Source organism: Gossypium arboreum, chromosome 1 (genome assembly GCF_025698485.1).
Source record: "Gossypium arboreum isolate Shixiya-1 chromosome 1, ASM2569848v2, whole genome shotgun sequence".
Taxonomy (NCBI): Eukaryota; Viridiplantae; Streptophyta; class Magnoliopsida; order Malvales; family Malvaceae; genus Gossypium; species Gossypium arboreum.
This window is the reverse complement of record NC_069070.1, coordinates 110,850,409-110,866,640: the sequence shown is the minus strand read 5'-3', so window position 1 is coordinate 110,866,640 and position 16,232 is coordinate 110,850,409.

The following is a 16,232-nucleotide window of genomic DNA, read 5'->3' as shown; positions in this document are numbered from 1 at the left end:
ATCGCTGGTCGATGTCAGGCTATTGCGTGTTTCTTGGAAGGAATCCAGTTTGCTGGAGTTCCAGAAAATAGCAAGTGGTCTCCAGGTAGCTGAAGTAGAATACAAAAGTCTTGCTCATGTCACTATAGAAATGGTCTGGATTCAGTCCTTGTTATCCGAACTATATGTTCCAGTTAAGAGTAAGGCATTAGTATGGTGTGATAGTTCAGCTGCTGTTGTAGTAGCAGGGATTCCTGTTATGCACTTGAAATTCAAACATGTAGAGTTGGATTCATTCTTTGCGAGGGAGAAAGTTGCAAGAGGATTCCTTCAAGTGGGTCATGTGCCAAGTCAAGATCAGATTGCAGACATCTTAACTAAACCATTTTCAGCAGGATTGTTCAATAAGTTTAGGAGTCAGCTTAGAGTTCTTACCAACGATCATAAAGTTACAGGAGGGAGAGAACGTCAACGAGTACGAGGCATGTTATGAGTATTTCATTAGTTACTATTACTGTTGAAGTTAGTTAAAAGGAGTCAGTTAGTTGTTAAACAAAGTAGTTAACTGTTAGCTATTATCTGGTTGTATTAAATACTCTGTCTACTACTCTCAATAAGTTAATGCAGTTAATAGCGTTTTCTTCTTAGCTTCTTTATCATTGATTCTGACACTTTTCCTCCATAGCTAATTCATTCCTTGTAAGCTACAAATATGGTTAACTAATGATTCATGTATGCCAGTCTAGCAAAAGAATAAGAATATTCTAGGTACCATAAATTTGCACACAACATGGCCTCAAAATTATCACTTATAGTCTCATTCTCAACTTTGAAATATGGCTCAAATCCCATTTTTCCCCATTTCTATTCTATTTCTCTGTTTCATAACCTTCTTTCAGGCCTCTTCTGCAAGTTCCAAACCCACTGGTATAAGCATGAAGCTCATCCGAAGGGACTTATTGTTCCCTAGAAACCTCACTACATTCTAAAGAATAAGAAGATTGGTGCAACTATGAGTTAGAACTCAAAATTTCAATTCTTTTTCAAGTCTCAATCAATCAGAGGATAATGTCCTAGTACATTTACCATTACGTTGTGTTCCTAAGGATTTAGCATATGTGGTCGAGTTTAAAATTGGAAACAAACCCTAAATGGTGAAGTTACTGATGGATACAGGAAGTAGTCTGATTTGGACACAATGTGTGCCTTGTATAAAATGCTGCCAACAGAAGGCCTCCCTTTATAACTCTCGAATTTTTATGACCTACAGTCAATTCGGGTGTCATAATAACGAATGCATCTACGACATCCGATATGGAGATCTGTCTCAACCTACTATACCTAGAACCAAAGGTGTTGCATCTTTCAAAACATTCCATATTCTTGTTGATTCCTCCCATGCTAGAGTGATTAATGATATAATTTTCGGATGCTCCAATGACAACTCAGATACTGGTTTTGAGAATAGTCCGATTTTGGGAATTCTATGATTAAGTAGGAGATCAGATGGACTAACAAACCTGTTAGCCAAAAAAGGCATCATTCAAAATCGATTATCATATTATTTAGTCCCTTTTTATGATGAATTGAAGCGACCATGTAACAGCCCATTTTCAGTGAAATTGGAATAGTAGTTTAGGGACCACAAATCCAAGTCGAAAATAAAATTTATTTTAATTTTATTGCATGGTTCGTATTATGATAAAGATGTCATGTGAAAATTCTATTAATAAAATTTTACCGATTATGTGCTTAATTACGGGAAGGACCAAATCGCATAAAATGTAAAAGTTGAATTCTAGTAGCTAGAAGGATTAAATAGCTATGGAATTCAAAAATTGATGTCCCTATATGGTAATTAGACCGTTAATCAAAATTTAGTAGATATTTTTTATGATTCATCCATGGAAATTTAGAAAAAGGGCAAGGACTAAATTGAAAATAGAAATAATTAAAGATGATAAATAATTAAAATAGAATTAAAATCATTTTATATCATCTTCTTCCCCAAATATTCCATGGAAACCTTAGGAAGGAGAAAACAATCTTTCTTGGCTTAATTGGGTAAGTTTTCTTGTCCCGTTTTTAGTAATTTTGATATTTTTGAAACCGAGATAATTTAATCTATCTATTTGGAGGATTAATTTGAAAATTTATCAAAGTATAGAAGTTATGTCATGGATGAATATGCTAAAAATTAGAAATTTATAGTAGAAAATGAAAGGTTGTTGATAGATAAACTTTTACAAAGTGATTTTTGATGAAAATATGATTTAGGGACTAATTTGTAAAGTTGTAAAAATTGAAGAAAAATTCTAAAATTTATGGATTAAATGTGTTGTAAATTTTATATTTAAATTTTGGCTAGGCTTGGAATAAGGAGTAAATTGCATGAATTTCATTTTTCGAGCCTAGATGAAATTGGAATTTATGCAAAGTTTAAAAGCAAAATGGTAATTTTTCCTAGGATGTAAATTGAGTCCAATTGAATATGAAAGGTGAGAAATTAATGATTAAATTCATTTATATAGATCCGAATAACTCAAATTCAAAGTTAGATCGAGGAAAGGAGAAAGTTTCGGATTAGTAGATCTATATACGTGAACAAGTGTCAAGGTAAGTTCGTGTAACTTAATTGAGCATGTAAATATGTTGAATTGAAAGTGATTTATATTTATGTAAATTAATTTGGGTGTTATAATATAAGAAATGAATGCATGCTTAAAATTTTTTTAAAAGGGTTAAGTTCCGTTTAAATATTGAATTTCGATGGATGAATGTAATTTCCCTATTGAATGAGGTCCTGCATTTGTTGCTGACGGGATTTAGCTCGAATGAGTAATCCTATTGACTTTATTACAGAAAGGATTTAGCCTGGACTGGTAATCCTGATATAAGCCCTCTTGAGCATATGTTATAGATAGAATTTTGCCCGGACGGGTAATCCTGAATAAGCTCTTATGAACATATATTGGAAACAAGATTTAGCTTAGACAAATAATCCTATTATGTGATATATGGCTTGAGAGCGTGCTCATTGATTATGTGTCCTAATGGGTACTCTTGAATATGAATTGACGGGTTTATTGATTGTACACCTTGAGTGTACTATTTGAGTGTCCATCGGAATTTCAATGATTCAATGGATAAAATACTTGACATGTTATGAGAATTATGAGATGAAATGAAAAATGTCTTGAAAGAATATAACATGATGAGCTCATCTATGTTTACTTGATGTATGTGAGAATTTTATGACTAACTAGCTTGATTGAATGCACATGTTTAGGCAATTTTGCCAAGTTGATGGAAACATGTTATTATATACTTAATTTTTAATAAAGAGATTGGTAAGTTTAATTCTAGTTATATGAACTTACTAAGAATAATATGCTTACTAGGTTTACTTTTCTCTGTTTTATAGTTCTCAGAAGCTCGCGAAGGTTGGTGAACAGTTGGAGCATCATCACACCATCCACAGGCTTGTTTTGGTATAAATAGTAACCTCATTTTGGTATAATGGCATGTATAGGTAACTTGGCCAAATGTTGGCATATAAATATTGTTTGTAATCTAGCTATTTGAAATGGCTAGTAATAATTATGCTTTGGGATATCTATCAAGGTAATCTTATCGTATTATCATGAGTACATATATTATGGTTTGATTGAGGTATCCATATACTGATATACTATGTTAGATGCTTGAATTAGTCATGTTATAATGCTTGGATTGGTTGATATTTGGATGTAAGTTTTGGTGCAAGATATTGGTAAAATTTTGGGTGAGAAATGAAATTAGAAATGGCTTGATTTTGTCTACATGGGCAGACATACGGTATGTGTCTAGACTGTGTGTGACACACGACCTGGTACATGGGCGTGTGGTTAGACCTTGTGTCCCCTGCATCTTAAATTCGAGAAATAGAATGCTCAAAATTGAGCAGAAGAGCAGAGACACGGGCGTATGTCTCAGCCGTGTGTGCTACATAGCCTTGAACACGGGCGTGTGTCTTGGCCGTATGAACCATGAACCTAATTTTTGAAAATTAAATTGATCACACGGCCTACTCACACGGGAGTGTGGCTGGTCCTGTGGCACTAGTCAGAGAGTTACACGAGGTCTAACACGGCCTGCAGCACTGGCGTGTCATAGGGTCATATGGGCGTGTCCCTAGACCACACAGGCGTGTGAGCCCTGCAACTAGGAAAATTTTAGAAATTTTGAAAAAAATTCTTTGAGTTCTTAATTAAGTCCCGACTTGATTCTAATACTCATTTTGAGCGTTGAGGTTCCATTTAAGAGACATTAAGAATAATCTTGGAAAATGAATAGTAATTGATATGAGATATTTTTAAATGTTTTGTAAACTCCAGTAATACTTCATAACCCTGTTTCGACGACGGATACCGGTTAGGGGTGTTACAGACCAATTATCTTAAGGTTCGGAGACGACATCTCCCGACCTGTCAAAAATCTTCAATCAACTCCCTTCCTAAATACGAATCGCAACCATTACTACGTTGAATTGTTAGATATCAGCGTAGGATCCAGAAAATAGAGTTTCAGTCAATACGTGAAATGTTTGAGCTTAGGAAAGATGGCTCAAGTGGTTCACTCATAGACTCAAGAACTCTGGTTAGCAGAATTGATGAAAACGCTGTAGGACGTAATGCATACCAGGAAGTGATAGAAGCATTTAAAGATTATTATGATAAGAAAAAATCGAAAAAAAGTTTGACCAAGTGGCAAAAAAGTTTGAGGTATGTTACTATAACAAGGCTGGTTTTAGAGACTTCGTGACGATGACCCTACATTTCGAGGGTAGTGACTATCTTATAGATGGAAAATATATGTACTACTTCTCCGACGAAAAGAAACGGGATGGGTATTTTTGCACGGTGTTGTCCAAATAATCAAAAACTATATTAGAAGCATGGCAACAACAAAACATGCGTATCATTTATGATATGAACGGTGGTAGATTGAAATGGGTTATAGAGACTTGTGCTAATGATCACAGCCCATGATTGAATTCTAGTTTTGTTAGAGTATAGAGATTGTTAGTCTGTTATCATTCTGTTACTTAGTCTGGTATGTAGTTGGTTAGAAACAGTTACTCATATACAAGTATATAAACACTAGCATTGTATTGATTCAAGCAGATAAAGAACACTAAGTAATTTTTCAGTAATTCTATTTCTCTCAATTTGTTCTATGTTTTTATGCAATAGTATAGGAACTAACATGGTATCAGTCACCTAATTCCTGGTGGTTGCTTCCTCTACCGATCCATGTCTAATTCAATAGATTCTACTTTAGCTGGTCATATTACTCTTACTTTTTCCAGCTCAAGTTTGATTCAGTCATTCCCTCTTTATGACACTGTGAAATTAGATGAAGGAAATTTTATGCAATGGCAGCAACATGTTCAATTAATCACAGAAGGATATGAGTTGTAAGGATTTTTAGAGGGCACGTTACCTGTTCCGCCTAGATTTGTGGTGTCTCCCGATAGTGTTTTGACTCTAAATCATGATGTATCCTTGTTTGTTCAACAAGATAAGTTACTCGCCTCTTGGTTACTCTCTACGACTAGTACGTCTTTGTTGTCTTATTTTATAGCTTCTAAAACGACATGTGAAGTCTAGAGCACTACGAATCATATTTTCGCCGCTTCTACTGGTGTAAAGATATCACGTATTAAACATGACATGCACTCTATCAAGAAAGGTGAGTTAACTGTCAAAGTGTATATCACCAAAATCTAGAATACATGTGCATTGTTTGAGGCTTCTGGATTTATCGTTTCGGAGGCTGAAAAGGTGGATGTTATCCTTACCGATCTCTCGTTGAACTTTGATGTGATGTTAACTTTGGCGTCGTTCTCGTCGAGGACCTTTCCATTCTAGAAAAGTAGATGTTTTATAGAGTTTTAAAGCCATCAGACGCGAGCAGTGCATGATGTACCGATGCATGCTCATATGGTTGAAGATTCTCCAGTTACAACGGTGGCCAATTCAAATCTGTGTGATGTGCATAGAAGTCACTGCATATCTGGCTCGTATGGGCATGGTTTTCGTCTTCGAATTCAGTGTCAGATCTGCGAGCGGTATGGTCATCTGGTGCAACACTATTTCTATCGATTTAATCGCGACTACAGTGATTTGACTGCTTGAACCATGATGCGATTCTCTTCTGTACATAATAGACAGGGGTTGCATACTAGGTTTGATGGACCTGGGCAGCATGCTCGTTTAGCGGGGACTGGTCCGACATAGTTTCTGATCGACACTTCGTGGGGAGAATGGCCAACATTCCCGAATTTTGGGTTTCTGCCGCAAATTAGGGTTCTAATCCCTTTGCATATGCTAAAATTTATGAGGCTGGACAACTAGTTAAGTCTGCTGATAGACCACACTGTAATGTGGTTCGGTCTGCCAGTGGCCCAAGTATGTATCATGGCCCATATGGCAAACCAACCATAGAGCGAGATTTGGGCCAGTGTCGGTTTGAGCCCTCTATTAGTGTCTTCAGATCGCATGATGTAGGCCAGAATATTAGGCCGTCCAGTTCTAGGGGATAAGTGTAACAGCCCCATTTTGCGCCTAGGTAGAACAGTGGTTTCAGAACCACTATTCTGGGGCCGGTGGAATTATTTTAATGATATTTTATGTGTTATAGCATGATTATATGAGTGCATGAAAATTTTGATGAAATAATTTTAGCAATTTCATGCTTAATTGCGAAAAAAGACTAAATTGTATAAAGGACAAAAGTTTTGTTTTGCTAGCTAAATATGTTAAATAGCTAGAGAACCAAAATTTGGGGTGTTTAAAGAGCAATTAGACCCTTAAAATGTTGATGGCTGGCCATAGGGGGGACAAAAGAGTTGAAAAGTCAAAAAATTTTAGTATGGTTGGTATTTGATGACATTTACAAAAACTAATAAAATAAAACAAAAATAGCCACCCTTTTTCTCCATCTTTCTCGACCAAAAATTAGGGAAGAAAAACCTCCATAGGAGCTTGAAAATTTCAGCAATATAAACCTCTCTCATGTAAGTCATTTTGGTGTTGGTTTTTGATGTTTTTGAGATCCTTGAAGCATGATATAGCTATTTCTATCATTATTTTGAACTAAGGTTTATGTTCAAAAATTCACTCATGTATTTCATGCATGTTCTTTGATGTTTAATGGAAGAAAAATGAGTTTTGGTTGTGTAATAAACAACTTTTGTGAAAGGATTTTCAAGGAAAACACCTAAATGGGCCATTTTGCAAAAGTTATAAAATAGGTTGTAATTGGGTGAAATAGTGGAAATTTGGGATTGTCGTAAGATTAATAGTTGGTCGGTTAAGCTTGGCTAATAAGGAAATTCGATAAAAATCAATTTTTGGGCCTAAGGGTAAAATGGTTATTTTGTGAAAGTCTAGGGGCAAAATGGTCATTTTGCCAAAAATGTGAATTTTGATTGTCCAAATTTATTTAGTGATTAAATGAGTGAATTTCATCATGTTAGATCAAGAAAATCGAGAAAGTACGTGGTTAAGGACAAAAAGAGAATAATTAGTCGAAATTGCATTTGAGGTAAGTCTGTGTGATTAAATGAGCATGATGTTTATACTATTGTCATTATACTTGAAAATCTATCTTGCCATGATTGTATTAAAGTTTATGATGATGATATTGTATATGAGAAAGTGATGTCAAATGTAAATAACATTTATGTGTTGATTGAATGCTTGGAGATTTAATGGAATATGATATTCCATTAAAACGAGCAAGTTGTATATAAATAATACAACTACATTGCTTATGTATGTGTTGAATTGTATTCGAATTAATATAGCATAAATTGCTTAATTGTGGAATTGAGAAAGTATGATGATAATAGACATAGTAGAATTCTCGTTTAAACCTTAAGAAACAATTCAGATATTCATGCCACGACATTCGGGTTATTTGTGTGCCAGTGTAAGACATGTCTGGGACATGCATCAGCCACATTATGAGAGCCAGTGTAAGACCATATCTGGGGCGTGGCATCGGCATTGAAATGAGAGCTAGTGTAAGACATGTCTGGGACATGCATCAGCCTCAAGATGTAAGCCAGTGTGAGACATGTTTGGGACATGCATTGGCTATAAGATGTGTCAGTGTAAGACCATGTCTGGGACATGGCATTGACTTGATGCATGTGCCAGTGTAAGACCATGTCTGGGACATGGAATCGGCATTATACCCTATGTTTGAGGCTTAGTCAATATCCGATAGCTTTCTGAATGGTTCAACGGCGAGAATTACAGATTAAGCTAAATGAGAAAAGTTATGACCATATTGTGAGTGGTACAGGTACTTACATGAAATTGATGAGATATGAATTCAATTCATGTTATATGATTAGTAAGGAATGAGTATGAGTATGTTGAGTAACACAGGTATGTATGCCAAGCTCATGAGAAATGATTTCAGTTTATGATGCACATTTAGCGAAGATGTAAATAGGTAATTCATGCTTATGAGAATGATTTTGTGATGACCTTTTGATTATAGGTCTATAATTATGATGTATGATTATGTAACCTTACCAATGCGGTGAAAATGAATTAATATGGTGTGATAAACGTAGTATCGTTAATTTACACTAAAATAGTTTTAGACAGCAGCCATAGTCTGACTTTAAAAATCCACCAAAAATTGTGGAAATTGATTTAGAGGTTGAATAAAATATGAAATTAAATCCTAATGAGTCTAGTTTCACATAGAAGAAATGGTGTAAGCAAAAGAGTTTCATATTATGAAAAATTTTAATTGATGTGAGACAGAGTCAGAATGACTTCAAAATCCCCTGTTCTGATTTGAAAAAATCATTGAAAATTGTAAAAAAATATTTATGAGTTACAATTTATATGCTTAGAATTTTCAATATAAAAGACGGGAACATCATTCGAGTCACGTATTATGAGATAAATAATTTTTAGTGAAGAGGGGTCAAAACTATCAGACAGCAAAAAAGGGTAACTTTAAAGAATAAACTGTACTAATTGGATGAACCAAAAATTCTTAAAATTTTATGGTAAGAAGATATGTGACTCTAGTTTTAGGGAAAATTAGCGGAACTAAATTTGGAGTTCCTTAGCTCCAAATATAAATAATTTAGTAACTGTGACTCGAGAAAACAACTTGACTAGAACATGAATAAAAATGCAATAGAGTTGTATTACCATGAGAAGCAAATTGATAAATTACTTATTATTTTCATACGGACTTACTAAGCTATAAAGCTTACTCCTTTCCCCTCTTTTCGTGTTTCAGGTTAGCTCAGGGTTGGAGATCGTCGGAGGCAGCATCACACTATCAAGTCGCTACCTTTGGAATAATAAAGCACATATTAGAAATTTCAAGTGAGTGGCATGTATAGGGATCTAGTTGATTGACATGTATTATTTTGCTTTAGCCAAATGTGTCGGCTTATATTGAGTTATATGTATATCGCCATGAGATGTGGCTCATATTGATTTTGGCTTGTAAGCCTAGCTATTAATGTCATGTCTAATGTTTATAAGGTGATTATGTTTGTTGGCCATGCATGGTTAGTAATATGACATATGTGTTGGATATATGCTCTATGACCAATTGAGGTGGTCATAGCCATGTAGTTATCGCACGTTATAAACACAAAGTGATAATGATTGATCTTGAGCGCTTGATGGATAAGTTGGTAATCATAGTATAATGGTAAAAGTGATCATCAAATGACAAGTCTTATGAATGTGAAATAAGGAATCTAGACTTGGTATTGCATGAGTAGATGCATTACTCGTAAGAGGACATGTTAATGTTAAGGATTTGTCTTAATAAAGAGTGTTTAATCACTAAAATGATGCCATGATTTGCAATTTTGATGTTCATAAGGTTGTAAGAGATTATGGGTAACATAAAGGCTTGAAAAGTAGCCTAAGTGTTGGCCACACTGACTGAGACACGGTCGTGTGTCTCAACCGTGTGAGGGATACGGCCTGGAGACACGGGCGTGTGGCCCGACCGTATGGTTCGATGTGCATGCTGACGTCATAAACAGAGAGTTACACGGCCTGAGGACACAGGCGTGCCAAAGGCACACGGGCGTGTGACCTTGTTTCATGAGAAAATTTATTTAAGTTTTTCTTGAAACTTATCAAGTCCTCGGTTTAGTCCCGAATAAATCTCGATGTATGTTTTGGGCTTCGAAGACCCAAATAAGGGACGACATACATGTGTTTGAAATGTTTTGAATTAAAAGATATTTTAGGGCCCGATTTTTGGATGTTTGTGAACGTTTAAGTCCAGTAATGCCTCGTACCTTGTCCCGGCATTGGACACGGGTAAGGGGTGTTACAATAGGCCACTGCTGGTCCAAATATTGGGCAAAATTCTTTTTGGCCTACTGCTAATTATATTGGCCTTGAGGGTTCTTTTGGATCTGGCCAAGGGTTTGATTACACGGCTTCTATGCAAAATATTGGTCTCGGAGTTCTGTGGCAAACAAAACCACGGGCACAAGTTACTGATTTTGACTCTTCGCCGTGTATTGGATTACCCCGTATCCTTGATTTTCATGGTTTTTTTATAAAAATAACCCAAAAAATTTAATTAATTATCAAAATGACTTATTTTTTTAATTAAATACAAAAATGACCTGAAATCTACAGTAAAAGTTGGTGGAGCCAAATGATTTGGTGCCACCAACATGCCACGTCAGCATCTATGAAAAAAAATAATTTTTTGGTGGAGCTATGTAAAATGCCTCCAGCTATATAAATACTATAGAAATACTACAAGTTCTGGAAATATGAGGACTTCAAAATAAATTTACCATTTTCTGGTAGAGCCAATTAATTTGGTGCCACCAGATTCCCCCTGACACCTTGCCACTTTTCGGTTTTTTTTCTTTTTTACTTTCGTCCCTTTTTTAAGTTTTGTTTTTATCTTTATTTTATTTATTTATTTTATTTATTTATTTTATTTTACTTATTTTTATTATTAATTTTAAAAATTTAAAATGAATATTTGAAATATTTTATAATATATATTTTTAAATTTTAAATATAATTTTGAAATTATTTTTAAAATTTTAAATATTATTTTTAAATATTAAATATATATTTTAATAATATAAAATATTTAAATATTTTAAAGATATGGCCTTTCAAATTTATTATTAGGTTTATAATATTTTAAATATTATTTAATTAGTTTTATAATATTTTAAATTATGATTTTTAAATTATTTTTAAAGATATTCGGCTTTTTAATAAAAATAACCCAAAAATTTAATTAATTATCAAAATGACCCATTTTTTAATTTGGCTCCACTAAATTTTACTGTAAATTTCAGATCATTTTCTTGTTTAATTAAAAAAATTAGTTATTTTGATAATTAATTAAATTTTTGTGTTATTTTTATAAAAAAGGCAAGATATTCAAACCATTTTTAAATTTTATTTAAAATTTAAAAATAATATTTTATTTAAAAAGTGAAATTTGAATTAATTAAAAAATAAAAAAGATTTGTTAAAAAAGATTTATTTGTTAAAAATGAATTTATTTAAAATATATATATTAAAAAGTGAAATTAAAATTAAAATTAAAAATATATATTATAAGATCACATTATGTCAGTGATGTCACTATGCATGAAGTTAAATACTAATTAAAAAAAACTAATGTTATATAAGGGGGGTTTGGTCCCCCCTTCAGAAGAAAAAAAAAAGAGTTACTTAAATTTTTTTTATATTTTATAGTTATTGTAATATAATAATTAATTATATTGTATTTATGTTTTTTTTATATTATGCAGATATCAAAATGTCTCTTGGAGATACGGATCACACTTCATCGAGGATCAACGAAACAGTAAAGTTAATTATGAATTAAATAAAAAAGACGTTTTAGTTTCTCTTTTTTTTTTCTTGCTAAGCACTACTTTGCTCAACGTGTTTTGATTGCATGAAACCGATCTCTATTTAGTTATCATTATTCCTTTTAACTATTTTCTTATATGAAATTAATTTCTATCGTTGGTTATAATTTTTAATTTTAGTACACATTTATAAATTAATATTTTAATTTTTAATTTTAGTACACATTCATAAATTTATGTACTTAATATATATTTTTAATAGGTAAAGACAAAAAATAATTTCTTAATATATTTAAAATTTTAAAACTTAAAGAAATTAAATATATTAAAAAAATTAAGTATAGCCAATTTTAAAATTTTAATATATTTAATATATTTTAAAATTAAATATATTAAAAATGCTAAGTATAATCAATTTTAAAATTTTAATATATTCAATTTATTTTTAAAATATATTTTAAAATGTTAATATATTTAATATATTTTTAATGGGAAAAGAGAAAATGATTTTTAATATATTTAAAATTTTAAAAATGTAAAAAATTTAAATATATTAAAATTTAAATATGTTTAAAGGAAAATGTTGAGTATAACCAATTATCAATTTTAATAACTGAATATATTTAAATATATTAAAATTTTGAACATATTAAAAAAATTAAGTATAACCAATTTTAAAATTTTAAAATTTTAATATATTCTTTAATAAGTAAAGACAAAAAAGATTTTTAATATATTTAAATTTTTAAAAGGAATAAGGGGTGAGAAACATTGGAAACATTGGAAATCGACGCCAATTTATTTGGCTCCACCAAAAAAGAGAAATTTTATTTTAAAGTCTCTATTTTTTAGAAATTACAGATTTTCCTAGTATTTATAAAAAATTTAAATTTTTTTATAAAAGTTCTCGTATGTGAGATAAATTTTCGAGTTTGAATATGCCTAGTTTATATTATATGTAAAACTCTATATATTATTATAGATATCAATTCAATAAAAATAAGTCTTTTTTATTTTTATATTTACCCATACAACCTATAGTTTTTAGGATATTATTATTATTTTTATGTCCTTTTTGTTGTTATATAGTTGCCTTTAATTTTAATGCTTAACTATGATTAGGACATAATAATCACACTTGATTTATACGTGTTATTATTAATATTTTATGACAAATCTTCATTCTATTATTAATATATTATTACTTTTTTAATTTAACTTAAATAAAAATACTTAGAATGGCTACTTTGGTATAGTATAAGTGTGATGTTTTTGTTTTCTCAACCTTTCAATTTTAGTCTTCAATATAATTGATTTATCATATTTTTATAAAAAATTTACCATACAAGATGGGTATCAGGTTTTGAGGTCACGATTTCATTTTCCCAAGTACAATCAGGACGAGCGGATCATGCCATACTTACAGTTGGCGGGATTTAGGGACGTTGCATTGATCTGGAGGTTTGACATGAGGGCGAACTTAATATCCGCCTTGGTTGAGCTAGGGTGTACGGAGACCTACACCTTCATTATGCCGTGCGGAGAGTGCACTATCACATTGGAAGATGTAGCTATGCAACTTGGGTTACGAGTTGACAGTGCTGTGGTCACGGGTCGAAGCAGAGTGTTAGAACCTTCAATACTATGCCACAGATTGCTTGGACAGTCCCCTAATGATAGGGAATGAAATTTCACATGCTTGACATTAAAATGGTTGAGAGCAAATTTTAAGAAGTTATCAAGCACCGCCACTGAGTATGAGGTGATGTGTGTTGCTCGAGCCCATATTATGCAGTTGATCGGGGGGTACTTATGCCAAACAACACGTCTAATAAGGTCCACTTAAAGTACTTACCCTATTGGAGGATTTTTCTCGTGCCGGTAGTTAAGCTAGGGATCTGTAGTGTTGGCCGCATTGTACTAGGAGCTTTGCCGAGCAACAAAACACGGGGTTAGTAACATGGCTGGTTGTCTGGGTCTGCTACAGTCTTGGGCTTTATACAAGATACTGTTTCTAGCGGCTGTTAGGCACCAACCATATTCATGGCCACTTATAAATAGGTAAAAACAAAATTATACTTAACATTTAATGACTCATAAGTGTGGATAATATTTTCCAAAGTTTAACTACTAACGTTTTTGTTTCGGTTTCAGATGGGCCACGTCTTCGGGAATTGGTGTGAGCCAAACCTTAATTATTTACCGCCAAATGATAGAGGCGTATGCTGGAAAGAAAGTAATATATATTTATATGGATTAAGTAATTTTGATTTAACTTATCCACTTGCAGTATGTGATGTGACTTGACTCATTATGTTACATTGTGCAGTTTTTGTGGATGTCGTATTCTGTACTGAACATTGTAACCCTTATTCCTCAGTGGGTTCACACTGAAGCCCATATGTGGTGCATTAATACGCTAGTGCTCAACTTCTCAACTGTTGTGTAGTACAATGATAATCGAGTTATGCGACAATTTGGGTGTAGACAATTTATGCCAGTCGAGCCACAACAATTTGATGATGTCCACTGTAAGACCATGAAGGGGAAAAACATGCAATAGATTGGAGTGGGGAACATCAATCTTATGTAGCTCTATGGAATGCCCGGTACAATAGGCGGCCTGAGATGCGCTCCTGCATGTTTGACTTCAGTCCCTCGACTAAATACATGCAGTGGTACATGACTCGATGGCGCATTTATTTATATGGTGGACAACTAATGATAGTACCGGGTCACGGCTACAGGCATAGAAATCAACCTATAGGGGAGCTAAAGGATCAACATATGACGGATCCCGACTTGGAGGACCAACCTTTGAACATATTGGACCAATAGGTTAACGCTTTTTGTGATGAGTCACAGAGCAGTTCATATTACTCAGATATTGGCGGTTCAAGTTCATATCACCCAGACATAGGCGGCTCGAGTTCAGAGCGACCGCCGATATCATTTGATATGTTTGGTAATAACATGTACTCTACCCTGCCTCAGGCCACGTTTGATCCAACTATCGATCCTCCTGATGTGTACAGTACACCCCAACGTCCACCCCGTCAATGAAGGCCCGTAAACCGCTATACCCCGAACGACGATAACACTCCCAATTCTTTCAAATTTTAAGTTATGTAAATTTCAAGTGTTATGTAATATTTGTTGTATTGGTTTAGGGTTCCACAACTTATATATTAGTCTTTTTTTGTATAATTTATAATATCTTTTAAAGTATTTAAAGTTGCAACTGTTAATTTTAAATAAAAGCTTAACACTAAAAAATACAAACTTTATTTCATAAAATGCAAACATCAAGTATAACATTTAATTTCTTTCAGACCGTGAAGATTGACCAATGTAGACGTTTCCATGGGGACATTTGCTCCGATTGTGGCCAACTATTCTACATATGGTACAATGCTTTGGATCGACTTGTTCTCTTATATCCATGTTGTTCTGAATCATCATTGTTGTTGGTCTACCTTTGACTCTCCTACGTAGTGACCGATCTGGCAACATCTTGAATGCATGCAGTTGCACTTCCCATGTCGATACATCCCTTAATACGGGAAACTAGTTACCCCAAATACGCAATGTACATTCAAGTGTGTAGACATCATTGATATATTGTTCGACATTAGAACTGTAGTTAGCAATGCTACAACCAAATGTGCACACGGATACCGTAGTGTTTAGAACATCCCGCACTCACACCGCCTGTTCCGGAGATCAACTCCGTAGGACCGTAGTGGGATCCCCAACCAATGATCAATATACTCTGTCACTCGAAAAGTTTCTAAATTTTGGGAATATAGTTCTGCATTCATCGACCTAGCCTTTTGAGTGTTTTATTTCATGGCATCCCTAGTTTTTTCAACGTACACGTGTCTTGTCTCTAACTGTTTTGCTTATTTCAACCCCATTTTTGACATTAAGGTTGCTAACCTATAAAATGTCGCTGAAAAAATCACTGAAATTGGTAAGTGACGCGTACACCTCAAGACGGAGTTAATGGCCTCAACGAGGTTAGTTGTCATTTGACCATACCGGTACCCTTTGTCAAAACATTGAGCCAATTGCCACGGCTTTATCCTACCCAACCACTATTTGGGAGAAGGATTGGACCCCTCCATATCAGTCTCTAACCTCGCCAATTTATGTCTGAAACGGTGTGCTTCCAGCTCGTATCCTACATATGTATTCTGATAAAATGTGTTACCATCTGAATTAGGAAATAGACTTAAAATAATTACAAATACGAATTTAAATACGATATTTTTACCCATGTTCACAATTTTTTTGCGCTAGTCTTTGTTCTTGTACTCATTGTGGAAGTTGACAGCGATGTGACGAA